The sequence below is a fragment of the Phacochoerus africanus genome, chromosome 2, assembly GCF_016906955.1.
Source record: "Phacochoerus africanus isolate WHEZ1 chromosome 2, ROS_Pafr_v1, whole genome shotgun sequence".
NCBI lineage: Eukaryota > Metazoa > Chordata > Mammalia > Artiodactyla > Suidae > Phacochoerus > Phacochoerus africanus.
The window spans coordinates 130,653,196-130,680,700 of record NC_062545.1 but is presented as its reverse complement, the minus strand read 5'-3'; the positions used below and the strand labels follow the sequence as shown (position 1 = coordinate 130,680,700).

The 27,505-nt window shown below is 40.6% G+C and overlaps 1 protein-coding gene and 1 pseudogene across 1 annotated transcript in view; both read left to right on the top strand.

The window, feature by feature from the left end:
• The window catches only part of STARD9 (StAR related lipid transfer domain containing 9), a 145,405-nt gene that overhangs the window by 34,335 nt on the left and 83,565 nt on the right, over nt 1–27,505 (top strand). The window lies entirely within an intron of this gene.
• LOC125119505 (importin subunit alpha-1-like) lies at nt 9,805–10,473 on the top strand (annotated as a pseudogene).

The following is a 27,505-nucleotide window of genomic DNA, read 5'->3' as shown; positions in this document are numbered from 1 at the left end:
CTGATAGTCAACCCAGGGCATCGCTGAATCTAGGGGTTCAACTCCTGGGACTTCTGTTTTTTTTATGTAATTTGTTGGTGGGGGTGGACAGGGGACCTTTTTGGAAGAAGGGAGTGTGGACATGAGGACAAAGAGGAAGCTGAAAGCTATTGAGGAAATGTTCTTCTTCTTTGCCTGCTGTGATGTCACTCTGCCTAAATAGGCCAGTGTTGAGGAAGGCCTCTGAAGCCCTCACTGTCACCCCAGCCTCTGTTCACAACCCCTCCTTTGTGTCATGAACAAGCTTCTGCAGTAGAAGAACCCGGGTGGTGTAAAGATTCTTTAGCAGATGCGTATCATTATGTTTTGCTGGTAAGGAAACAGAACTACTCTTTTGGAAACTTTTTTTTTTTTTTTTTTTGCTTTTCAGGGCCACACCCACAGCATGTGGAAGTTCCCAGGCTGGGGGTCAAACCAGAGCTGCAGCTGGTGCCTACGCCACAGCCACAGCAGTGTAGACCCCGAGCTGCATCTGTGACCTACACCACAGCTCACGGCAATGCCAGATTCCTGACCCACTGAGCGAGGCCAGGGATCAAACTTGCATCCTCATGGATGCTAGTCAGATTTGTTTCTGCTGTTTAAGGGGAACTCTTGAAAACTGTTTAAATTGAAATATACATATGAAAAATTGCACATATTATAAGTGAATAGCTTGGAGTTCCTGTTGTGGCTCAGCAATAATGAACCCTACTAATATCCATGAGGATGTGGTTTGATTCCTAGCTTCAGTTAGTGGGTTAAGGATCCAGCATTGCCATGAGCTGCAGTGTAGGTCACAGACATGGCTCCAATCTGATGTGGCTGTGGCTGTGGTGTAGGCCAGTAGCTGCAGCTCTGATTCTGCCCCCTAGCCTGGGAACTTCCATATGCCACAGGTGTGGCTCTAAAAAAACAAAAAAATAAAAACAAATTAAAAAAGTGAACGGCTCAAATTTTCTTTTTTTAAAAAATTTATTTTTTTTTTGTCTTTTTGTGCTTTTTGGGCTGCATCCGAGGCCTATGGAGGTTCCCAGGCTAGGGATCGAATTGGAGCTGTTGCTGCCGGCCTATGCCAGAGCCACAGCAATGCCAGGTCCGAGCTGCGTCTGCAACCTACACCATAGCTAATGGCAACTCAGGATCCTCAACCCACTGAGCAAGGGGAATCGAACCCGCAACCTCATGGTTCCTAGTCAGATTCGTTTCCGCTGCACCATGACGGGAACTCCTCAAATTTTCTATGCACCTAAACTTTTACAAGCTGAGCATACTCACATAACCAGCATTCAGATCATGAAATAGAATGTTGCCAGCACCTCAGAAGTCCCACTTGTGCTTTATTAAAATATATTTTAAAGTTCTTACCTGGGGCTTTTTTCCAGTGAATGCTCTGAGATCTTGAGAGGCAAAATAATGTTGCTACCTAATAGCTGAATTTAAGAGAGGGTAGGCAGGCCAGACACAGCACTGCCAGACTTTGTTTTCAACCTTCCCTTCTTATTCTGACTTGCAGCTGTCAGTGTCCTATTAACTTTTTCTAACATCCAGCCCGGGGCTGGTTTCTAGCTATAGAAATGCATTTCAGTTTGTTCTTTCTTTGTGTTAAATTTATAAAATACACTGAAAGTGAAAAAGGACATTTCTTTAACAGATCGATATGTCGTGGAGAACACTTCAAAATAGAGTAGATCAGTGCGGTTTCAGTATGTGTACTCTTTGGTACCATTCAAGTTGCATGTATGCCCTATTTATTAGTTGTATGTAGGATTGTATCACAATCCAGCTTTATGAGTTATTACCCACATGCAGAGAAAACTACCCTGGCAAGCTTCTCGGGAGCTGTATGCCTGCGCTTTGGCATAGCTCCATTCTTTATCATATGACCCACATAGGAATGGAAGGTATATATATATATAAAGGGAACCAATAAGAAGAAAGGTCATAGAGTTAGAATTTTGTAAACTGGAAAGCGTTTTTTTTTTTTTTTTTTCTTTTCAATAAACCATTGTTCAGTGTTGTTTTTGGTCAAGATTATGGACTGTAGTGCCACCCTGCTTAGGTTTGATCCCCGCCTCTGACATTTACTAACTGTATGAGTCTTGGCAACTTTCTGGACCTCCCTCTGATTTAATTCCCTCATCTGTAAAATGGAGATGATAATAATATTTACTTCATGGGTTATTGTGAGGAGTAAATTATTATTACTTTTTTCTTTTTTTAGTGCCACACTTGTAGCATATGGAAGTTCCCAGGCTAGGGGTTGAATCGGAAGTACAGCTGCCAGCCTACACCACAACCACAGCAACGTGAGATCCAAGCCATGTCTGTGACCGACACCACAGCTCGAGGCAACTCTGGATCCCCAGTGTACTGAGGCCATGGATCGAACCTGCATCCTCATGGATTCTAGTTGGATTGTTTCTCTGCACCATTATTTTTTTTTTTTTCTGTCTTTTGTCTTTTTTGTTGTTGTTGCTATTTCTTGGGCCGCTCCCCGGCATATGGAGGTTCCCAGGCTAGGGATCGAATCAGAGCTGTAGCCACGGGCCTACGCCAGAGCCACAGCAACGCGGGATCTGAGCCGCGTCTGCAACCTACACCAGGGCTCACGGCAACGCCGGATCGTTAACCCACTGAGCAAGGGCAGGGACCGAACCCGCAACCTCATGGTTCCTAGTCGGATTTGTTAACCGCTGCGCCACGACGGGAACTCCTGCACCATTATTAATACATGAAAAGTGCTTTGGAAATTACCAGGTACATTTCCGTAGCGAATAAGTTGTTACTTTAACATCTATCATGGCACTAGACTGGAAACTCTGAATCACTTTCTCTCTTCCTTTCTTTCTTTCCTAAATGCAAATTAGTATGGGATTGTGATGGGATATAGAGTTTCCTCTACAGGAATTTTCTTTACAGCCAGCTTTGCTTGCACATGTTTATTTCACAAGATGAAGACATCCATGGCATGGGAGAGAAAAATACCACAATTTTTTTTCTTTTTTGGGCCGCACCTGCAGCATATGGAAATTCCCAGGCTAGAGGCTGAGTCAGATCTGCAGCTGCTGGCCTACACCACCGACAAGCCAGATCCAAGCCATGTCTGTGACCTACACCACAGCTCGCCGCAACACCAGATCGTCTAACCCACTGAGTGGGGCCAAGGATGGAACCCACATCCTCATGGATACTAGTCGGTTTTGTTACTGCTGAGCTGCAGTGGGAACTACCACAATGAGGTTTTTTTTTTTTAAAGCTTAGTCTTTGTCTCCTAGAAATCCCCTCTATGGTGAGGTAGAACTACTGTAAGCTTCTATCAATTTCATCCTATGCAGGTGGCTGATGTTTTCCTTCTCAAAATAAGGTCTCCAAATTAACAGCGTTAATACTACCTGGGAACTTGTTAGAAATGCAGATTAATGGCTCTACCCCATACCTATTGAATCAAAAATTCTGGGGATGAGGCCCATCAAACTTTTTTTAACAGTCCTCCAGGTGATTATGATGTATGCTAAACTCTAAGAACCGCTGCTTTCTGTTTGTTTCTATTTGTAGACAGGTGGGAGCATAGTCAATTTACATATTGGGGGAGGGATTAGAAGTTGAGAAACACCTGTCTTAAATGAGCTAACTTTGCAGTGTAGTGTTCTCGTTTCAAAGTGCTTTCATGTGTATTGTCATCATTGCATGTATTTGCCACAAAATTGTTGTGGTATGTACCATTATTTCTACATTTTAGAAGGGTTGATAAAGACTGCTGTGATCCAATAAGTTGTAGAGCTGGAACTTTGGAGTGTTCTTTGTCCAAATCCTGGCCCCTGTCTGTTGTAGCACGGCATAGCCTTTCTATCCTGGAGCTATGGCTGGGCTGTTTCCAGTCTGGCTTCCTTAGTAATAGGCCCTGAGATAAAGAATTATGGGAAAGTCATTTATCTGGAAGTATTGCTGGGAAACAAGTGGTAGGTGGGGTGGGGAAATGAGAGCAGCAAGGGAAGGAGGACGCCAAGCAGCTCCGCAGAGGTGCTCTGAAGACAGAGTATAGAGTTTTCCTAACTGAGAATGTACTGAATTTTCCTGCACTCATCAATCACTGGTAAAGACTGCCTCCTAAAAACATCTGGCTCTCAAAAGGAATTCCAGTAACCTGAGGGCAGTCCTCCAAAAAAAGAAACAGAGAGACACAGATGCTGACTTTTGGAAGTTAAAGCACACTAGCTGCCTGGTGTGCATGAAAATGGTAAAAGAGTGCAAATGTATATAGGCATAGAACATTAACAGCACCTGCCTATACCATCAGAGCGGACCCAGAAGACTGCAGTAGGGAACTAAGGAGTGATGAAATACATCCTGGTCCCAGAGTGGGCTGTGGCAAAAGTGCTCTGTGTATCCTGTTTCCCAAACTTCCTGGATGAGCCCTGCTCCCCATGCAGTTACTGATTACATCCCATAGTCAGTAAACACTGTCTCCTGTATTTTCTGCATCTATCAATGTGGACATCAAGAATTGATACTCATAATTTTGACCCCAGGTCCTGCTATTGCAAAATCCTTAGACATAGGTGTTCCCATTGTGGCTCAGTGGGTTAAGAACCGGACTAGTATCCATGAAGATGCAGGTTCAATTCCTGGCCTTACTCAGTGGGTTAAGAATCTGGCATTGCCACGACCTGCAGCATAGGTCACAGGCGCAGCTTGGATCTGGCATTGCTGTGGCTGTGGTGGAAGCAGTCCACTGCAAATCTGATTCGACTCCTAGCCTGGGAATATCCATATGCCACAGATGTGGCCCTAAAAGGAAAAAAAAAAAAAAAAGAACAAAATCCTTAGACACTAAAGAAGACTAAGTCAAACAATTTGAAGCCTTTTTTTTTTTTTTTTCTTTTCATGGATACACTTGCGGCACATAGATGTTCCCAGGCCAGAGGTCAAATTAGAGCTACAGCCACAGCCTATGCTGCAGCCTGTGGCAACCCACTGAGCAACGTCAGGGATTGAATCCACATCCTCACAGAAGCAATGTGGGGTCCTTAACCCACTGAGCCACAATGGGAACTCCAATTTGAAGTTTAATGTAAATGAAGTTGACTTACTTTCTCACTAACCAATGTATCAGAAATGTTTTTTTAATAAGAAAGTTTCATTTTATGATCATTGAGGTAAAAGTGGCTGAGGCTTCACTATGATAATCATTCATACTGCTCACTAAATATTCATGGCTCTTCATCTCCTCTTGTATGTTAGAATTTCCCTTCCTGGTCTCATTGTGTGAGGTGAGGACATATGATGAACTCTGTCTAGTATATTTTAGGGAGATATGATGTCTGAGCTTTCAGTTGCTGGAGCATAATCTTCCAAAGCCCTGTTTCCTTCTGGCACCAAGATAAGTAACGCTGGGGATCTGTAGTTCTATCAGAGAAGCTGCAACCATCAAGACTCCCTGCTGACCACACGAAGCATGAGCCAGAAATAAATGTCTGTTGTTTTAAGCCACTATGCTTTGGGGATTTGCTTCTGTAACTCAGCTACGCTTGTTCTGACTGATGTCTCTTCGATGTTGAGCTTATTGAGTGACTTTAACTTTGGTACAATATCAGTTACAGTAAGAAAATAGGTCAAGGTGATCTATCCATGTATTTCCACTTTATTTTTGATGATAAATTATTTTAGTATATTTCAGAAGGCTGTTCATGTATGCAGGACTTTTAAATTTTGCTTCTTTTTCCTTTTGGAACCCACAAACTTCAAAACTATTTTTGAAGATGTTGGCTCTTAAAAGGGCTTTTGCCCTACAGCTAGGGATGACAGACTATGGCCCGTCGGCCAAAGCTGGGCACTGCCTGATTTAGTAGAGTTTTACTGGAATATAGCCATGCCCACTTGTTTATGTAATGTTTATGGATGCTTTTTACTGCAAAGCTAGAGTTGGGTAGTTGTGACAGAGACCATATGGCCCACAAAGCCTAAAATATTTGCTATTTGGCTCTTAATAGAAAAACTTTGCTAACCCCTGTCTTATAGTTCTTTAATTATTAGGAATGGAAAGATTTCCAGATGATTTGCCTCAATTGTTACAGATACCCTAGCTCTTGGAAATTCTGTCTGATGGAATGAAGGCCTTCTCCTGGCTCTGCAATGTCCCTTTATCTTATATCCTCTCCTGAGGGCAGTGAAACAGCTTATCCCTCCTGGATTCTGCCTGTGAATAAACAAAGACTTCCTTGCCCCTGTTAATCAGACTATTTTCCATGGTCCTGTCCTCATTGTCTCTGTCCCGACCAGCTGCTGGGCAAACTGCTAACAAGTACACTTGTCATGTGACTGCTGCTCAGTGATTCTCCTTTGTGCTCGTTGCTGTTGACAATTGAATTTGCCATCATGATCGGGCTTTTTCAAGCTGCATGGAAGGGTGGTGATCAGGTTGTCTCATGTGATGGGTCATGAACGTGAGGCTATGTGAGGAAATAGGAAGCTGGAAACTGCAGTCACACAGCCAGCCCACATGACAGTGGAACATTATTCATTACTGCTCAGAATTCAGCAGCAACTGTAGGAGGCCAACGGCAGCTCCCTCTCTCCCATTCAGAGCTCCCCAAGAGATTTGATCCTGTCCATTGATCTTTATCCAATTTGCCATAACGTTATGAGCATTCCTCTTTGGGGTCATCTAATGGTTGACAGCCTCTCTTTTGCCTATATGAATATGCTTGCTTTGCTTGGGGTCTGGTCAGATGGGGCCTGGTAAACAGGGTTAAATGACAAAACATGGCAAATTAGGATCAAGGAATCACTCGTGGTTGGCTTTTTAGAAGTGATTGTGGGAATGGCAGGAGTCTTCAGATTCTATTCCAGTAAATCCATCTTTCATCTTTTCTCACAGGATCCTGTCTACAGAACCCATCTTTTTGCAGGGAGAAGGGAAGCATTAGAGCTACATACCCATCTATCTGGCTATGAATTCCTTGCTCATATCCAGAGAGTATGAAAGCTGCATATGGGACCTACCAGATCTCACATACCACTTGGACAGCTGTCCATGGGAACATTCCTTAGCAAAAAAAAGCATTGTTAGAAATAGCAAAATCTTGTATAAACAAAGATGTGTGTTTTAGTGATCTTAAAACTCAGTTCTACTTATTCCTTCAGAGAATATGAGTTTATGTTTCTCTGTGCCAGGAGTATGTGTATCACCTCTATATGAGTATTTGCTGCTATGTGCAATTTTTTTCCTTTACTTTTTTTCTTTTAGAAAATTTCTATTATTTATTTATTTTAAATTAATTAATTTTTTTTTTTGGTCTTTTTGTCTTTTCCAGAGCCGTACCCGCGGCATATGGATGTTCCCAGGCTAGGGGTCAAATCTGAGCTGTAGCTGCTGGCCTACCCTAGAGCCACAGCAATGCGGGATAGGAGCTGTGTCTTCAACCTACACCACAGCTCACGGCAATGCCAGATCCTTAACCCACTGAGCAAGGCCAGGGATTGAACCTGCAACCTCATGGTTCCTAGTCAGATTCATTTCCCCTGTGCCACGATGGGAACTCCTCTTTTTAATAGAGGTGTTAAAAGAGTTGCATTCAGTAGAGAGGGTGTATTTTAGGGTATAATACCAGAGGGACCCTAGACTTTCCTCTTTAACACCCCATCTCCTTCCTAGATGAAAGGTGGTGAAGTATAGTGATTAAAAGGATGGTTTTGGAGGAGCTCCCCTTGTGGCTCAATGAAAACAAATCTGACTAGTATCCATGAGGATGTAGGTTCACTTCCTGGCCTCACTCAATGGTTAAGGATCCCACCTTGTTGTGGTTGTGCAGCCTAGCGGCTACAGCTCTGATTCGACCCCTAGCCTGGGAACCTCCATATGCCATGGGTTCAGCCCTAGTATGGTTTTGGAGTTCTCATTGTGGCTCAGCGGAAACAAATGTGACTAGCATCCATGAGGACGTAGGTTTGATTTCTGGCATCACTTAGTGGGTTAAGGATACGGCGTTGCTGTGAGCTCTGGTGTAGGTTGCAGGCATGTCTTGGATCTGATGTTGGTGTGACGTAGGCCAGCGCGTACAGCTTGATTCAACCCCTAGCCTGGGAACCTCCATATGTCGTGGGTGCGGCCCTAAAAAGACAGAAAAAAAAAAAAGTATGGTTTGGAGTTCCCTGGTGGTCCAGGGTTTTAGGATTTGATATTGTTGCTGTTGTGGCTTGGGTTCAATCCCTGGTCCAGGAACTTTTGCATGTTGTGGTCATGCCCAAAAAATTATGGTTTATTTCTCAGATTTCTCTAGATCCTGGGCTAGTTTCTTTATCTCTCTGTGCTTCGGTAATCTATTTGTAAAATGGGGATAATGATACCTACCTCAGAGTTGTTGGGAGTACTAAATGAGTAAGTAAATATAACGTACTTAGAAGAGTGCTTAGCAGGTAATAAATGCTACATACGTGTTATCTCTTATTATTTTCTCTGATACCTGATCACGATCTTACCCACATAGAATGATTTCTCCAATCTTTTCTTTTTTTTTTTTTTGTCTTTTGTCTTTTGTCTTGTCGCTATTTCTTGGGCCGCTCCCGCGGCATATTGAGGTTCCCAGGCTAGGGGTCGAATCGGAGCTGTAGCCACCGGCCTATGCCAGAGCCACAGCAACGCGGGATCCGAGCCGCATCTGCAACCTACACCACAGCTCACGGCAATGCCGGATCGTTAACCCACTGAGCAAGGGCAGGGACCGAACCCGCAACCTCATGGTTCCTAGTCGGATTCGTTAACCACTGCGCCACGAAGGGAACTCCCCCAATCCCTTTTCTATTCATGATAGTGTGTCCCTCTATCCTTCCCAGTAGCATGTGCCTTTAATAGGGGGCACTATGAAGTTACAGCTGACTCAGATGCGTTACTCTCATGGTGAGAATGTCTAGTGTTTTACAGGATGGTGGGGAAGATCATTTGGGGCACAGTGTGCCAGGAGGTTGTAGAGTCAGGGGAAATCACATCCTTAGAGAATATCTAGAAATCTGAGAAATACTCAGCTTGCTTCCATTCCTAGCCCCAGATTTTCTTAAGAAGCTATAGGGTTTGCTTAGCCTCCTGTGGAAACCTGAGCCAGGTCTGTAGCTTTCTACTGTTTTCTCATTACCATGTCCATCTAGGAGAATGCTAATTCACCAGCCGCCTGCTTTAACAGATTCAAGAACAAGGGGCCAAGAGTATAGAAATGAGGCCATGAGGAATACAAGTTAATGTGGAGCTGAGGAAAGCTAGGAAGGATGACCAGGTGCTGAAAAGGAAAGCTGTAAGCTTGTTTATTGGTGCTGCTGCTTCTCCACTGCCGAGAAACTGGAATAGAGTGCTGTAAATTGGTCTGTTGATGACACTGTCTAAGGCATTCTTAGCAACAGTTTGGAGAGCCAGCTCCAGGTTACTCAAGCTGCTGGGAAACTGCCCTCTAGGCAAAACAGCCCCCCATAGACAACATCATCTAGGCTGGTTTAATTCCAAAATTTATGTCCTTCTTGGGCAGAACTGAATGTAGTCCTGTTCAGTGTGAATCTGCTTGGGTGCTCACTAACATTGCTTCCAGGACATGTGAACAGACTGGGGTCATGGTAGATGGAGGTGCTGTCCCAGCATTCATTCCTCTGTTGGTATTTCCATGCTTACTACATCAGTGAAGAAGCTGTATGCGCTCTAGGAAACACTGCAGGTGATGGTTCATTTTTCTAAGACTTGGTTATTAAGTATGGTGTGGTTGATCCACTAGTGAGTCTTCTTGCAGTTCTTAACATTTCATCTTTAGCATGTGGGTACTTGTAACACCTTACCTGGACACTTTCAGACTTTGGTTGCAACAAGAGTTGTGCACCCCTGTTAGAGGCTGTTGAGAAAATTCTTCCTACTTAAGTTTGTCCCTTGCATCATGATGCTCCAGAACTATTAGCAGATATGTGGACAATGTTAAATATTGTAGCTGGCTGCCAGCACTAGATACAGCAAGTTGTGAATCATGGATTAGTCCCATTCCTCTTAGGCATTCTTGCAAAGGCAGACTAAGACACAAAAGGAAGCTCTTTGGCCTGTGACTGACTATAAAAGTGGTGGAACAGTTGAATAGATCATGTAACAGATCGTTTATTGTGGCATAACAGAATCGTTCATGAACCTCTTAGCTACAAACAATAGTAAAATTACCCTGGTTATTCTGGATGCCATTTCGGCTATCTTCCAGGCTGCTGAGAAGCTAGGTGGAACTGAGACACTTGGTGTAATTGAAGAATATAGTAGTTTGGACAAAATAAAATCTTTATAAAACCATGAAAATGAGTCTGTATACAAAGCTTCATTAAGCTTGATTGAGAAATGTTTACCATAGAGGAAGAAGAATATCAAAATATTATTCCAGAAACTACCTCTGAAAGCTGTTCCAAGTTCAGGATGGCATTCCTGGGACCATTAACTTTTAGGCTGTACAGCTGAGGCATGAATTTGTTATACTAAACATGTACTGTGTGGTTTGTCTGTTTCTCTACTGAGAACTCTTTAAATGTGATTTGTTGTTGTAGCACTTTTTTTTTTTTTTTTGACTGCCCCATGGTATGTGGAGCTCCCAGGCCAGTGATCATATCTAAGCCACAACTGTGGCAATGCCAGATCCATAACTCACTGTGCCGGGTGGGCAATCGAACCAGTGCTCCCAAGATGCTGCGGATCCCATTTCACCACAGTGGGAGCTCCTGTAGCACTTTTATAAGGAAACTGTACTTGAACAATTCTAAACTGTACATACTATATATGAAGTTTCTCCTTTCAGTGAGTCTCTAGAATTCTTCCAAATCTGGTATCATTATTAACTTCAAAGTTGCTCTCTAGGCACAGGTTCATTTGTCTTAAGGAAAGAGGACTTGACATTCCTCCAGAAAAACTGAAAAATAGCTGTCTCCCCATCAGGACTGTAAATGGTCACTGTAAATGGCTTTTCTCAGTGGGTTTCTTATTTCTGTGTGGAATTTCATACCTTGCAGTGTCCTGGAAATAAAGATTAAATGTCACCCCTTTCTTTATTTCAAGAATTAGAAAAAAAGCGGCAGTGGTAGCTATGAGTCAGCAGACAGTCAGGATCTAGAGAGGGTTCAGGAGAGGCCTCAGGCTTTGCTGCAGTTCTAACAGAGGAAGTTGGACTTTATACTTTGAAATACTTACAGGTAAGGGTTGGAATGGATGGATTCTTGGGAGAATCCAAGATGAGGGGAAAGTTGGCATTGATCAGTCACACTTCTTGGTATGTACCCAAAGAAGTTGAAAACTATATGCACACAAAAATCTATGCTCAAAATATTTATAGCACCTTTATTCATATTTGCCAAAATTTGGAAGCAAACAAGATATCTTTCAGTACCTAAATGTGTAATTGATGGTACATCCAGATGATGGAATATTACTCAGCACTGCAAAGAAATGAGGTATCAAGTCATGGGAAAAAAAAAAAATGGAGGAAACAATGCGTATTACTAAGGGAAAAGAGCCAATGTGCATGATTCCCACTATATGACTCTCTGAGAAAGGCAAGGCAATGGAGACATAAAAAGAACAGTGGTTGCCGAGGCTTCATGGGGAGGGAACAAGGGATATCTAGGTAGATTATAGGGGATGTTTTTAAGGCAGTAAAATTATTTTTTATGATACCATAGTGGTTGCATGGCATTATATACTTGTCAAAATTCAAAGAACTGTGAAAAACAAAAAGCCTTATTGTGAACTATGGACTTTAGTTAGTAATAATATATCAATATTGGCTCATCAATTGTAACACATGTAGCACCGTAATGCAAGATGTTAGTAATACGGGAAACTCAAGAGAGGAAAAGAGGCTGAAGGCAACGTGGGATCCGAGCCGCGTCTGCGATCTACAACACAGCTCATGCAATGCCCAATCCTTAACCTACTGATCAAACCCGCAACCTCATGGTCCCTAGTCAGATTTGTTAACCACTGAGCCACGACGGGAACTCAATTTTTCTGTAAACCTAAAACTGCTAAAAAAAAAAAAAAAAAAAAGTCTTTTAACCTAGAAAAAAGTTAATAGATTAGGGAGAAAGTATTTTCAAAGCATATGGCAGATAAAGGGCCAATGTTTATAATATACTTTTTTTTTTTTTGGTCTTTTTGCCATTTCTTGGGCCACTCCTGCGGCACATGGAGGTTCCCAGGCTAGGGGTCGAATCGGAGCTGCAGCTGCCAGCCTACGCCAGAGCCATAGCAATGCCGGATCCGAGCTGTGTCTGCGACCTACACCACAGCTCACGGCAACGCCGGAACCTTGACCCACTGAGCAAGGGCAGGGACCGAACCCTCAACCTCATGGTTCCTAGTCGGATTCGTTAACCACTGCGCCACGACGGGAACTCCCAATGTTTATAATATACTAAGAAGTCTGTCTGTCTTTGTTTCTTTTTTTTATGGCTTCACTCATGGCATACGGAGGTTCCCAGGTTAGGAGTTGAATGGGAGCTATAGCTGCCAGCCTACACCACAGCCACATCAATTCTGGATCCAACCTGCATCTGTGACCTATACCACAGCTCATGGCAAAGCCAGATCCTTAACCCACTGAGCGAGGTCAGGAATCGAACCCGCAAGCTCATGGTTCCTAGTTGGATTTGTTTCTGCTGCGCCACGATGGGAACTCCAGAAGTCTTTCATATTGACAAAACAACAACAACAACAAAACAACTATCCAATCGAAAAAACAGGCGAAAAATATGAATAGACCCTTCAGAAGAAAGCAAATTCAAATGGCCGCCCCTGCCAAAAAAAGAATGATGAGTTCAAACTCACTGTTATTACAGTAACAATGAGATAGGAGTTTTATTGTTCAAACTAAGAGCAGTTAAAAAAGATTGCTGGTGGGAATATGGAGGAAAGGGTTCTATCATTGTCAGTAGAAATGTAAATTATTATAAGCTTTTGGGAAAACAGTCTGTCAATATTTATGAAAATAAGAAATATTTTAATCCTTTGACCTACCGATTCCATTCCTGACCTGAAAATGAAAACAATACGTCAGGATACATGGTCAAGGATATTTATTGAACCATTGTGAGTAGGCATAAAATAGTAGAAACAAATGATTGCTCATCTATAGGGGAATGGTTGACTCAATTTGGGGGCATTTATACCATGGAATATATTGCAGATGACTTAGAAGAATTTCCGTGAGATGGTGCTGACTGAGAAAAGGTGTATGATAACATCTCATTTTAAAAGAAGTGAACAAAACCCATAAATATGTGAGTGAGTATGGGTGCACTTAAGATTATGACCATGGGAAGAACAAGAAATGCCAGTTGTTAACATGTTCCCCACAGCAGGGGGTTAATGTATGAGGAAGGTGAAGAGGAAGGGAAAATAAGGGTAGCAAAGTAAAAGGAAATAAAGCATCCACCCCCCCACAGCATGAATGCTATCCCAGTTATTTTAAATTAAGTAACTATGGCTGTAAGTCTATGCATGAAAAAAGGAAGAGTTATATCTATGAGAAATAACCTGTATGTACATGTTATGTGATAAAAAGAAAGTTGCAGGTTGATGTGTATTATATGTGTCTATTTCCATAAAAACAAACAAAAAACTGTATATCCGGAGTTCCCTTCGTGGTGCACCAGAAACGAATCTGACTAGGAACCATGAGGTTGTATGTTTGATCCCTGGCCTCGCTCAGTAGGTTACAGATCCAGCATTGCTGTGAGCTGTGGTGTAGGTCACAGATGCTGCTCGGATCTGGCGTGGCTATGGCTGCGGCTGGTGGCTGTAGCTCCGATTTGACACCTAGGCTGGGAACCTCCATATGTTGTGGATGTGGCCCTAAAAAGCGCACGCACATGTGCACACACACAAACCGCATATCCTTATATATGTGGAGAATGGTATAGAAGAACATATCTATTGAGTATATCCTCTTACCTTGGTACATAAAGGGCACTTGTTGGATACTTAAATGAGTAGGATTGGGGTGGTAAGGGATAAAAGATTAGCTTTTTCTTCATACATTGTATTTTTTCAGTTGGAACAAAAAATGAGCTTTCGCAATAATTTGAAGGACAGCAGAGAAAAAAAATATAATTGTATCTGTCTATAATAAGGCTTCAAATTCTAGTCATTCAATAATGGCGATATGGTAGAAATTTGGTCATTAGATTATAATTCTTTTCATGTGCAAGTGAAAAGGTTAATGCAGCAAAAGGACTCCAAAAGTGATTAACAAATTGCAGAAGGATCAGACTGTGTTGTTTTTGACCAAAGGCTGTAACAAAATTTTACTGAAACTGCCATTTAGAAGTCCTGAAAAGGAGACTTGGTAAGGTTTCCCCGAGTGTGAGCAAAACAAAAGGAAGTAAGCAAACCTTGAAGAACAGTTTTAAATTATAGGGGCATAGCTTAATGCTCAACAGATAAGGTTTGCCTTTCCTAATAACTCTGAACAGTTATTTTGGCAGAATATCGCCATGATTAAGAGCAAGAGCTTTGTTTAGAGGTATTTACTATCTGTGGAACTTCAGTTTTCTTATGTGAAAATTAGAGAACGATGATAATAGTAACTACCCTCATAGATGTATTGTGAGGATTAAATGAGTTAATAACATTTAAGGTGCTGAGAGCCTAATACAAAATAATTACTTAGTAAATGTGACTAGGTATATAAATCTAAAACTCTGGTTTTGAATATAGCACTTCTATAGAAGTATATGTTGTACAGTTTAATCCTAACAAGCATCCTTAAACAATAAGAGTGGTGCATAGCATAGTATTTTGCTTTAGCAAGCACTCTACAAATTTTGGTTGAGCAAATAATTTCATATGATTTTACTAGAGTTCCTGTTTAATATTTTACATGTTTATATTTTTCAGAAAATTGAAATTAAAAGTTTATAGGGTGATAATTTGTGTGCATCTTAATGGATTCAAGAATAAAACAGATTCCTATGTGCTTAAATATACACAGCATTCAGTAGGAGAATGAGGATATTAATTGGTATTTTAGAAAATCATTATGGAGAGAGGATTCTGGGAAGAAGACAGGAATCTGTCTTCCCACCTAGATAACAATTGCATTGGAAGAATCTGTCTAAAATAACTGTTTTGGAACTTTGGAATCTATTGAATGACTTGCCACTTCCAAAGAAGACTTGGAGGATAAATTGAAGTTAATTTCAATTTCAGCTCTCAGCACAGTAGCAGCTACACATTCTTTTTCTCTAGCCACGTGGCATGCAACTGTGCACTAGTCCTGGAGCATCTTACACATGGCTTGCAGAAGTCAGGGTGGGCAAAATGGGACCTGATTTCCAAATATCAGGAATCTGTCCTGATTGCTAATTGTTGTATCTGACCACAGAAATGTAGACAAAGAAGTAGGTGGCTGTCGTTGCAGTACTTCAAGTCCCTCCCATCCTGCCAAGTGACTTCCAGGGCTTTAAAGAGCCAGAACCTCTTTTCCCCTCTACCACCCCACTTCATTTTTCTCTTTTCCCCTTGTGAGAGCCAGACATTTAAGACTGGGACATTTAAAAACAACAAAATATACAGGAAAATTAGAAAGCGACCACATATGCCCAGGGAAAGGCTCAGAAAGGACTTGAGAATGCTTTAGTTTTATACCTCTATCTGATGCTCAGCACAAAGACAGCCTACAACAATCAAAACACAAAAACAATTTTAAAAAAAGAATAACAAAAAACATACCATGGAGAAAGGGAATAATCTGATTTCCAGAGTGACTCCATAGTTTGGTTCAAATCTCCAGTTTTCAACAACAAAAAAAATCACAAGGCACACAAAGAAACATGAAATTATGGCCCATGCAAAGGAAAAAAAAAATCAATAGAAACCACCCCTGAAAAGGATCTAAAGGCAGATGTATTGGACATATACTTTTAACTGTCTTAAAAATGGAAAAGGAACTAAAGGAAGATGTGGAGAAAGTCAGCAAAAAAAAAATGTGTGAATAAAAATATGGTCATTTCAGTACATGCAGAAAAAAGCTTGTAACCAAATTCAGCATCCACTTATGATAAAAACTTTCCACAAAGCAGGTATAGAGGAAACATACCTCAGTGTAATAAGGCCGCATATGACAAGCCTGCAGCTAACATCGTGCTCAATAATGAAAACCTGAAAACATTTCCTCTGAGATCGGCTCACTCTTGCACTTTTATTCAACATAGTATTGGAAATCTTAGCCACAGCAATCAGACAAGAAAAAGAAATAAAAGGAATCCAAATTGGAAAGGAAGAAATAAAACTGTCACTATTGCAGATGACGTGATACTATACATAGAAAAATTCTAAAGTTCCTGTTGTGGCCTAGCAGATTAAGAACCTGACATAGTGTCGTGAGGATGCAGCTTCAATCCCTGGCCTATCTCAGGAGTTGAGGTTCTGGTGTTTTGTCGTGAGGATGCAGCTTCAATCCCTGGCCTATCTCAGGAGTTGAGGTTCTGGTGTTGCCACAAGCTGTCACAGATGTGGCTTGCATCTGATATTGCTGTGGCTTTGGTGTAGATATCAGTTGTAGCTCCAATTCAATCCCTTAGCCTGAGAACTTCCATATGCTGCAGGTGCAGCTGTAAAAAGCAAACAAAGAAAAATCCTAAAGATGCCACCAAAAAACTACTTGAACTCATCAGTAAATTTGGTAAAGTTAAAGGATACAAAATTAATATACAGAAATCTGTGGCATTTTGTATGCTAACAGCAAACTATCAGAAAGAGAAATTTAGAAAAATCTTATTTACCATCACATCAAAAAGAATGAAACTAGGGGAAAAAAATCTAACTTAGAAGGTAAAAGACCTGTACTTGGAAAACTAAGACAGTGATGAAAGAAATTGAGGACAACACAAATAGGTGGAAAGTTATACATGTTCATGGGTTGGAAGAATTAAGATTATCAAAAATTTCCTTACTACCCAAGGCAATCTACAGATTCAATGCAATTCCTATCACAATACCAAAGGCATTTTCATAGAACTAGAATAAATCTTTTTTTTTTTTTTTGTCTTTTTGCCATTTCTTGGGCCGCTCCTGCGGCATATGGAGGTTCCCAGGCTAGGGGTTGAATCGGAGCTGTAGCCACCGGCCTATGCCAGAGCCACAGCAACGTGGGATCCGAGCCGCATCTGCAACCTACACCACAGCTCACAGCAACGCCGGATCTTTAACCCACTGAGCAAGGGCAGGGATCGAACCCACAACATAATGGTTTCTAGTCAGATTCGTTAACCACTGCGCCACGACGGGAACTCCATAGAATAAATCTTTCTAAAATATGTATGGAAACAAAAAAGACTCCCCAAAGCCAAAGCAATTTTTTTGTTTATTTGTTTTTTTGTCTTTTCTAGGGCCATTCCCACGGCATATGGAAGTTCCCAGGCTAGGGGTCCAATCGGAGCTGTAGCCTCCAGCCTACACCAGAGCCACAGCAATGCAGGATCTGAGCTGGGTCTGCAGCCTACACCACAGCTGAGCTGTGTCTGCAACCTACACCACAGCTCACGGCAACGCCGGATCCTTAACCCACTGAACAAGGCCAGGGATCGAACCCGCAACCTCATGGTTTCTAGGTGGATTCGTTAACCACTGCGCCATGACAGGAACTCCAGCCAAAGCAATCTTAAGAAAGAAGAACAGATTTTGAGGTATCATGCCCCCTGACGACTGACAATACTACAAACCTAAATGATCGAAACAGTATGGTACTGGTTGAGAAATCAGCCGCATAAATCAATGGAACAGAATAAAGAGCTCCCAAATAAACTCACACACTTATGGTTAATTGATGACAAAGGAGGTAAGAATATACAATAGGGAAAGGACAATCTCTTCAGTAAGTGGTGTTGGGAAGCTGAACAAACACATGTAAAAGAATGAAATTAGAATTTTTTTTTTCACATCATATACTAAAATAAACCAAAATAAATTAAAGACCTAAATTTAAGGCTAGAAAACCATAAAACTCTTAGCAGAAAACTTTGCTACAATTTATATCAGAAGATGTTTTGCCTGTGTTCTCTTCTAGGAGTTTTATGGGGTCAAGTTTTATGTTTAAGTCTTTGAGCCATTTTGAGGGTTTTTTGTTTGTTTTGTATGATGCAAGGGGGTATTCTAGCTTCATTGATTTGTATATGGCTGTCCAACTTTCCCAACACCACTTGCTGAAGAGACTGACATTTCCGCATTGTATATTCAGGCCTTCTTTGTAGAAGATTAATTGACCATAGGTGTGTGGGTTTATTTCTGAGCTCCATTCTGTTCCATTGATCCATGTATATTTTTTTGGTGCCGATAGCATGCTGTTTTGGTTACTGTAGCTTTATAGTATTGTGTGAAATCTGGGAGATTTATGCCTCCTGCTTTGTTCTTTTTCCTCAGGATTGCTTTGGCAATTTTATGTCTTTTGTGGTTCTGTATAAATTTTAGATTATTTGTTATGGTTCTGTGAAAAATGTCATGGGTAATTTGATATGGATTGCATTAAATTTGTATATTGTTTGGACTGCATGCCCATTTTAACAATATTAATTCTTCCAATCCAAGAGTACAGTATTTCTTTGAATCAGCTTCAGTTTCCTTTATTAATGTTTTATAGTTCTCAGCGTATAAGTCATTTACCACTTTGGTGAGGTGTATTCCTAATTTTTGGGGGTTTTTTAAAATGCAATTTCAAAAGGGATTGTTTGTTTACATTCCCTTTCTGTTATTTCATTGTTAGCATAGAGAAATGCAACCAATTTCTGTATGTTAATCTTGTATCTGGCTACCTTGCTGAATTCACTTATCAGTTCTTGTAGTTTTTGTGTGGAGTCTTTGGGGTTTTTCTGTATATAGTATCATGTCATCTGCAGATAATGACAGTTTTACTTCTTCTCTAACAATTTGAATACCTTTTATTTATTTCTACTGATTGCTGTGGCTAGGACTTTGAATATTATGATGAATAGAAGTGGTGAGAGTGGGCATCCTTGTCTTGTTCCAGATTTTAATGGGCAGGTTTTCAGCTTTTCACCACTGAGTATTATATTTACTGTGAGTATGTCATAAATAGCTTTAATTATGTTGTGGTATGTTCCCTTTATATCCACTGTCTTAAAGGTTTTTATTATGAATTGATGTTGAATTTTATCACGTTTTTTCTGCATGTATTAAAACGATAATGTGGTTTTTGTCTTTTGTTGACATGCTGTATCATATTGATTTGCATATGTTGAATCATCCTCGTGACCCTGGGATGAATCCAACTAGGTTGAGGTGTGTGATATTTTTTACATGTTGTTGGATTTGGTTTGCTAACATTTTACTGAGAATTTTAATTAATTAATTTACTTACTTTTTTTTTCCTTTTTGGGGTTCATGGATGGCATATGGAAGTACCCAGGCTAGGGGTCGAATTGGAGCTGCAGCTGCCGGCCTACACCAGAACCACAGCAATGTGGGATCTGAGCTGCACCTGAGACCTACACCACAACTCATAGTAACGCCAGATCCCTAAACCACTGAACCAGGCCAGGGATCAAACCCTCATCCTCATGGATACTAGTTGTATTCATTTCCCCTGCATCACAATAGGAACTCCTATTGAGAATTTTTACATCTATATTCATGAAGGATATTGGCCTGTAATTTTCTTTTTTGGTAGTGCCTGGTTTTGGTATCAGGGTGATTATGACTTCATAGAATGTCTTTGGGAGTGTTCCTTCCTCTTCAGTCTTTTAGGAGAGTTTCAGAAAAATTGGTATATGTTTGGTAGACTTTGCCTGTGAAGGTATTTGGTCATTGACTTTTGTTTGCAGGGATTTTTTTTTTCTTTTATTTTAAAATTACATATTCTATTTCACTTCTAGTGATTGGTCTGTTCAAGTTGTTTGTTTCTTTTTGATGCAATTTTGGTGGGCTGTGTGTTTCTAGAAACTTGACCATTTCCTCTATCAAATTTGTTGGCATGTAAATTGTTCATAATATTCTCTTAAGATTTTTTCTTCTGTGTTATCAGTTGTGTTTTCTCCTCTTTCATTTCTTACTTTGTTTATTTGGTTATTCCCTGTTTTCTTATTGGTGAGCATTGCCAGAGGTTTGTAAGTTGTTTACCCTTTCAAAGAACTAGCTTTCGGTTTTATTGATTTTTTTTTTGTAGTATTTTTTAATCTCTATTTCCTCTCTGATCTTTTTTTTGTTGTTGTTGTTGTTGTTGTTGCTATTTCTTGGGCCGATCCCGAGGCATATGGAGGTTCCCAGGCTAGGGGTTGAATCGGAGCTGTAGCCACCGGCCTACGCCAGAGCCACAGCAACGAGGGACCCGAGCCGCGTCTGCAACCTACACCACAGCTCACGGCAACGCCGGATCGTTAACCCACTGAGCAAGGGCGGGGACCGAACCCGCAACCTCATGGTTCCTAGTCGGATTCATTAACCACTGCGCCACAACGGGAACTCCTCCTCTCTGATCTTTATTATTTCCTTCCTTCTACTGACTTTAGGTTTGTTTGTTCTTTTTTTCTACTTCTTTTAGGGGTTGGGTTAGATTGTTTATTTGAGTTTTTTTTTAATTTCCTGTATCACTTCGGAACTTCCCTCTAAGAACTTTTTGCTGCATCCCATAGTTTCATATGGTTATGTTTTCATTGTCATTTAGATAGGCTCATTGTAGATCAAGACAGTGTTTTAAATATCTTTCAAATCTCCCACTGCACTCTATTCAGTGCTAGGTCCCTGTTATGGATTTAATAAATAACTTCCTGCCCCAGTTCTGGGACCTGCATATCTCAAGACTGTTCCCCTGCCCCCCTTACTTCCCAGGCCCTGAACAACGATTCTTTCTTCTCTCTCTTCATTAGGTATGACATAGGTTTCAGTTGACCTTATTCATGTTTACCTGCATTTCAAAATTTTGTTGTAATTTCTTTCTCCTCCTGTTCCTTGGAAACTGTTTAAACAACAATTTACATGGTATGCATTGCATGGATATATATGATATGAATAAATATGGGAAATAAATTTCTCTGTAGTTCAGAGTATAAAATGGAAAAGGCAAATAGGAAATCTAGTTTTATCTGTCAGTCAAATATATATAGCCTGTTGCCTGTTTTTTTGTTTTTGTTTTTGTTTTAAATCTGCTTCAAAAGACAGGAAATAGGACCCAAATGATGTTGATTAACTCCTAGGCAAGCTTTTAGTGGGAAGGGACTCTGAAGATTTATGCTGAGCACAGACCCAAAGATGAATGACTCAGAGTAGCATTGAGGGACCAGCTTGATGTTTATGAAGAGTGAATAGTATTTCCTGATAATTTGTGGGGCTGTTTTGGCAAAGCTGGCACAGATGAGGCCTTCTTTTTCTTCCTAGGTAGGTTTCATGCACTTAAAATAAGCTACTGCCAAGTGGACAGTGTGGCTTAGATAGATGTGTATGCCTGAGAGGTAGAGCTGAAGCATGCTTTCCCAATGAGAAATTAAGCAGACATTTTTTTTTTGGTCTTTTGTCTTTTTTTGTTGTTGTTGTTGTTGCTATTTCTTGGGCCGCTCCCGAGGCATATGGAGGTTCCCAGGCTAGGGGTCAAATTGGAGCTGTAGCCACCAGCCTACGCCAGAGCCACAGCAACGCGGGATCCGAGCCGCATCTGCAACCTACACCACAGCTCACAGCAACGCCGGATCGTTAACCCACTGAGCAAGGGCAGGGACCGAACCCGCAACCTCATGGTTCCTAGTCGGATTCGTTAACCACTGCGCCACGACGGGAACTCCAGTAGACATTTTAAGTTAAAATAAAAACATTAAGTTATTTAAGTATAAATATTGGTGAAACTATGCTTATGAGTACCATAAATAACTAGAGTAAAACAAAAAATAAAAATAATTAGGCTAATTTCCTCATTCAAGTGTTCTTTTTTTTCAATAAATTTTATTGAAATACAGTTGACTTAGGACAAATATTCTTTTTTAAAAATTTTTTTTATTTTTTTTGTCTTTTTAGGGCCACACCCATGGCATATGGAGGTTCCCAAGCTAGGGGTCCAATCGGAGCTGTAGCTGCTGGCCTACACCACAGCCACAGCAACATGAGATCCAAGCCGAGTCCATGACCTACACCACAGCTCATGGCAACGCTGGATCCTTAACTCTCTGAGCAAGGCCAGGGATCGAACCCACATCCTCATGGATACTAGGCAGATTTGTTTCCGCTGAGCCACAGAGGGAACTCCCGGACAAGTATTCTTAGTTACTATATTTATATCAGAATTTAAGACCTGAAAGGGATATTAGGTATTATCAGGAATATAGCAAAAGTCTGAAAGAGTGAACTACATACACCAAAATGTTAACAATGGTTATCTCTAAATGGTGGGAGTATTTTTATCAGCATTTTCTGTTTTTTTTTCCCCCTGTTTTAAAGATATTTATTTATGTAATAGAACATTATAAGAATAATTCTCAGAGTGATATTCAGATGCTAATCCTTATAAGTAAAGATATTTTCTATTACTTCATTAAATGCAGTGTTACTTAAAGTCGTAACCAGAGCAACTGAAGTGACCATGCCTAATCCTTAGTCCACCGAGCCACCAGGGGACTCCTCTTAGAATCCTCTTATTTTAACAATAGGAGTATAGACTAAGGGAGATACATAACATTTAAAATTCATTTAAATATAGTATATTATAGGAATTCCCGTCATGGCACAGTGGAAAAGAATCCAGCTAGGAACCATGAGGTTACAGGATTGATCTGTTGCCTTGTTCAGTGGGTTAAGGATCCAGCATTGTCATGAGCTGTGGTGTAGGTCACAGACGTGACTCAGATCCTGTGTTGCTGTGGCTGTGGTGTAGGCTGGCAGCTCTGATTCGACCCCTAGCCTGGGAACCTCTATGTGCCATGGGTGCGGCCCTGAGAAGCAAAAAGAAAGAATATATTATAGAATTTATGGAGTTCCCATTGTGGCTCAATGGTAATGAACCCCACTAGTATCCATGAGAATGTGGGTTCCATCCCTAGCCTCGCTCAGTGGGTTAAGGATCCTGCGTTGCCGTGAGCTGTGGCGTAGGTCTCAGAAGTGGCTCAGATCTGGCATTGCTGTAGCTGTGGTATAGGCCAGCATCTGCAGCTCCAATTTGACTCCTAGCCTGGGAACTTCCATTTGCCACAGAAGCAGCCCTAAAAAAAAAGGAGTTTCTGTGGTGGCTCAGTGGTTAACGAACCCAACTAGGATCTATGAGCATGCAAGTTTGATCCCTGGCTTCACTCAGGTGTTAAGGATCTGGCGTTGCTGTGACTGTGGTGTTGGCCAGCAGCTGTAGCTCCAGTTTGACCCCCTAGCCTGGGAACCTCCATGTGCTGCAGCTGCAGCCCTAAGAAGCAAAATAAATAAATAAATAAATATATATATATATATAATAGAATTTAAGGCCATTTTCTCAAGTATTTCTTAAGTAAATTAATAAAACTGGTTAAGAATCTTTTTGTGTGTGAAAACCTTAGTTTATAATAGCATTTTTTAATAATAGAAATGTATGGGTCAAAAGATACAAATATCCAGTTATAAAATGAGTAAATTATGGGACTATGGCATACAGCATGGTGACTATTGTTAATAATACTGTAATGCATATTTGGAAAGAGCTAAGAGAATGTATAATGAAAGACCATAGCAGGAAAAAAATTTGTAATTATGTATGGTGATGAATATTAATTGGACTTGTTCTGGTGATCATTTTCCAATATACAGAAATAGTGAATTATTATGTTATATACCTGAAACTAATATAGTATTATGTTATTTATACCTCAGTTTTTTAAAAATCCAAGGAAAAAATGAGGACTATATGAAGCCTTTTTGTGGGAAAGTATTAAGGGTCAAGAACATGTATTTTATTGGCCAAATAACCTCAATCAGGTATATGATTTTCATATTTTAAGAGGGAAATAATGATCCATAGGCCCTAGAAACCTACAAGATATGAAGAAAGTTTAAATTGTTTTTACTTTAATGCCTTTTTTTTTTTTTTGGTTCATCTAGTGCCATGCCTGTGGCATATGGAAGTTCCCAGGCTAGGAGTCAAATTGGAGCTACAGCTCTTGGCCTACACCACAGCCACAGCAATGTGTGGTATCTGAGCTGCATCTGTGACCTACACCACAACTCAAGGCAACACCAGATCCTTAACCCACTGAGTGAAGCCAGGGATCGAACCTGCATCCTCATGGGTCCTAGTTGGATTTTTTTCTACCCTGTCACAACGGGAACTCCTACTTAAATGCTTTGTGAAGACTTTTTTTTTTGAAGTAAAATTTTAATAGGATGGATGGCAGAAATTTTTCAAATGTTTCTGGGTGGGAGTTCCCGTCGTGGCTCAGTGGTTAATGAATCTGACTGGGAACCGTGAGGTTGCGGATTCGATCCCTGGCCTTGCTTAGTGGGTTAAGGATCCGGTGTTGCCATGAGCTGTGGTGTGGGTCGAAGATGTGGCTCAGATCCCGCATTGCAGTGGCTGTGGGGTAGGCCGGTGGCTGCAGCTCCGATTAGACCCCTAGCCTGGGAGACTCCATATGCCGTGGGAGTGGCCCTAGAAAAGACAAAAAGACAAAAAGCAAAACAAAACAAAACAAATGTATCTAGGTGAAATTGGGACAACTATGGTATCTGTATTCAGATAGTCATTTTCTTAAATAAGTATGTGGTTCTTTTAGAGTATGTGGGAGTACCAGAGAGAAAATTAACTCTTTTGAGTAGTCTATATACCAAAAAATGGAAAAAAATAATGTGTGGTTAAAAATTTAAAAGACAGCACAATAAAAAACTGTTCTAAAAATTTGACATGTATCAAGCCAGTTAATTCTCTCAAAAACTGTGAGTTTTAGGTACTTTTTAACCTCCCTTTCACACGTGAGGGCACTGAGGTAAGGTTATTTGCCCTAAGAACCAGGTTTTGAACCTATTAAGTTGCAAAGCCTATGTTCTTAACCATTAAGCTGTAACTGTAGCTGTTTAGAGGAAAGAAATCCTGAGCCCTTCCTCCACCTTCAGGCCCCATTAAGTTATATTTCACATGAATACTCTCTCTTCAAATAACAGACCCAGAACCCTACTTTTCTGTAGTACTACCACAAGTTTGGAGAGAGGATAGGTCAATAGATCCACAAATAGTATGAGCTATACCTCACCATCTCTGTGCAATGAAAAATATAAGTAAATACAACTCTGGGTCACTTGAGGTTTTCCTAAGTAACTAACAGCATTAGTGAAAACACATGTTTGAATAGTTTCCAGAGTTGTCTGGAATTATTTTCCAGTTTAAAGATTCCTGCTAACAGATACAGTTAATTTTTAGATTTTTTTTTGTTGTCCTTTTGGCCACACTGGTGGCATCTGGAACTTTCCAGGCCAGGGATCAAATCTGAGCTGCAATTGCATCAATGTCAGATCCTTAACCCACTGCACTGTGCTGAGGATGGAACTGACACCACTAGAGACAAGCAGGATCATTAACCCACTGTGCCATGGGGGAACTCCAACTTTTAGATTTTTTAAACTAGATTTTTTTCTCTCCTTGAAATGTCCTTCTTATTTCTTACTCATTGAACAGTTTCTGATAGCTGCATTTGAAATCAACATTTATTTCATCATTTTGAGCCCTTTCTCATCCTGAATTGAAGTCATGGTTTTTTGGGGTTTTTTTTGGTTTATTTGTTTTTGTTGCTGTTGTTTGGCCACACCTGCAGCATGTGGAAGTTCCTGGGCTAGGGATCAAACCTGCGCCACAGCAGCCACTCAAGCTGCTGCAGTGACAACTCCAGATCCTTAACCTGCTGAGCCACAGGAAACTCCAAAGGTGTTTTTGTTATGAGTCTACTTGGGACTGAGAGAACACAATATATAGTAGAAAGAACTACAGAACTACCAAAAAGCAAGCAACTGAAAATAATCTATCAATGAAAAATTTCTTTAGGGAAATACAGGGCAACCATTATTCTTGGACCTTTAACAGTCATCATGAAATCTCCAGACACATGGTTGATTCTCCCTGGTTTTAAGAAAGGTGTATCTGATAATATTGCTGATATTGGGGAAATTCATTCCTTCATTTATCCTGTTGACCTCCTTCTTAAAAAATAGGCTGTATTTGTTAGAGCAGTTTTTGGTTTACAGAAAAATTGAGCACAAAGTACAGAAAAATCCCATATATATTCTGTCCCCCGACTATCAACATCACACATTATAGTGATACATTCGTTGCAATTGATAAACCTCCATTGATTGATATATCATCCAATGTCCATAGTTTACTTTAGGGTTCATTCTTGGTTTTGTACATTTGTGAGTTTGACAAATGTATAGTGATATGTGTACACCATAATGGTGTAATATAGGGTAATTGCACTGCTCTAAAAGCCCTTTGTACTCCACTTATCATCTTTCCCTTCCCCAACCCCTGTCAACCACTGATCTTTTTACCATCTCCATAGTTTTACCTTTTCTAGAATGTCGTAGAGTTGTAATCATACAGTATGTAGCCTGTCCATATTGGCCACTTAGTAATGTGTATTTAAGGTTACTCTGTTTTTCATGGCTTGATAACTCATTTCTTTTTGGCACTGAATAATATTCCATTGTCCGGAGGTACCACCATTTATTTATCTAGTCGATGTGGAGAAGAGTATCGTGATTGCTTTCAAGTTTTGGCAGTTATGAATAAAGCTTCTGTACACATCTGTGTGCAGATTTTTGTGTGGATTTAAGTTTCAATGCCTTTTGGGTAAATAGCAAGGAGTGTGATTGCTGCATTTTATGGTAAAAATATGTTCAGTCTTGGAGTTCCCGTCGTGGCGCAGTGGCTAACGAATCCGACTAGAAACCATTATGTTGTGGGTTCGATCCCTGGCCTTGCTCAGTGGGTTGGCGATCCGGTGTTGCCGTGAGCTGTGGTGTAGAGTCGCAGACGCGGCTCAGATCCCACGTTGCTGTGGCTCTGGAGTAGGCCGGTGGCTGCAGCTCCGATTAGACCCCTAGTCTGCGAACCTCCATATGCCGCGGGAGCAGCCTTAGAAAAAAAGGCAAAAAGAAAAAAAATATATATATATATGTTTAGTCTTATAAAAAAACCCTGCCAAAATGTATTCCAAACTGGCCCGGACCATTTTTCATTCCCACCAGCAATGAATGAGCACGCCTATTGTTCCACATGCTTGTCAGCCTTTGGTGTTATCAGTGGATTGGATTTTGGCCATTGTAATAGGTGTGTGGTGATACCTCCTTGTTTTAATTTGCAACACTGATGACATATGATGTTGAACATCTTTTCTTATGCCATCTGGTATATTCTTTGGTAGGGTATCTGTTCATATTTTGTGTGTGTTTTAATCAGGTTGTTCATTTTTCTTATTGAATTTTAAGACTTTTTTGGGTATATTTTGGGTATCAGTCCTTTATCAGATATGCCTTTTGCTAATA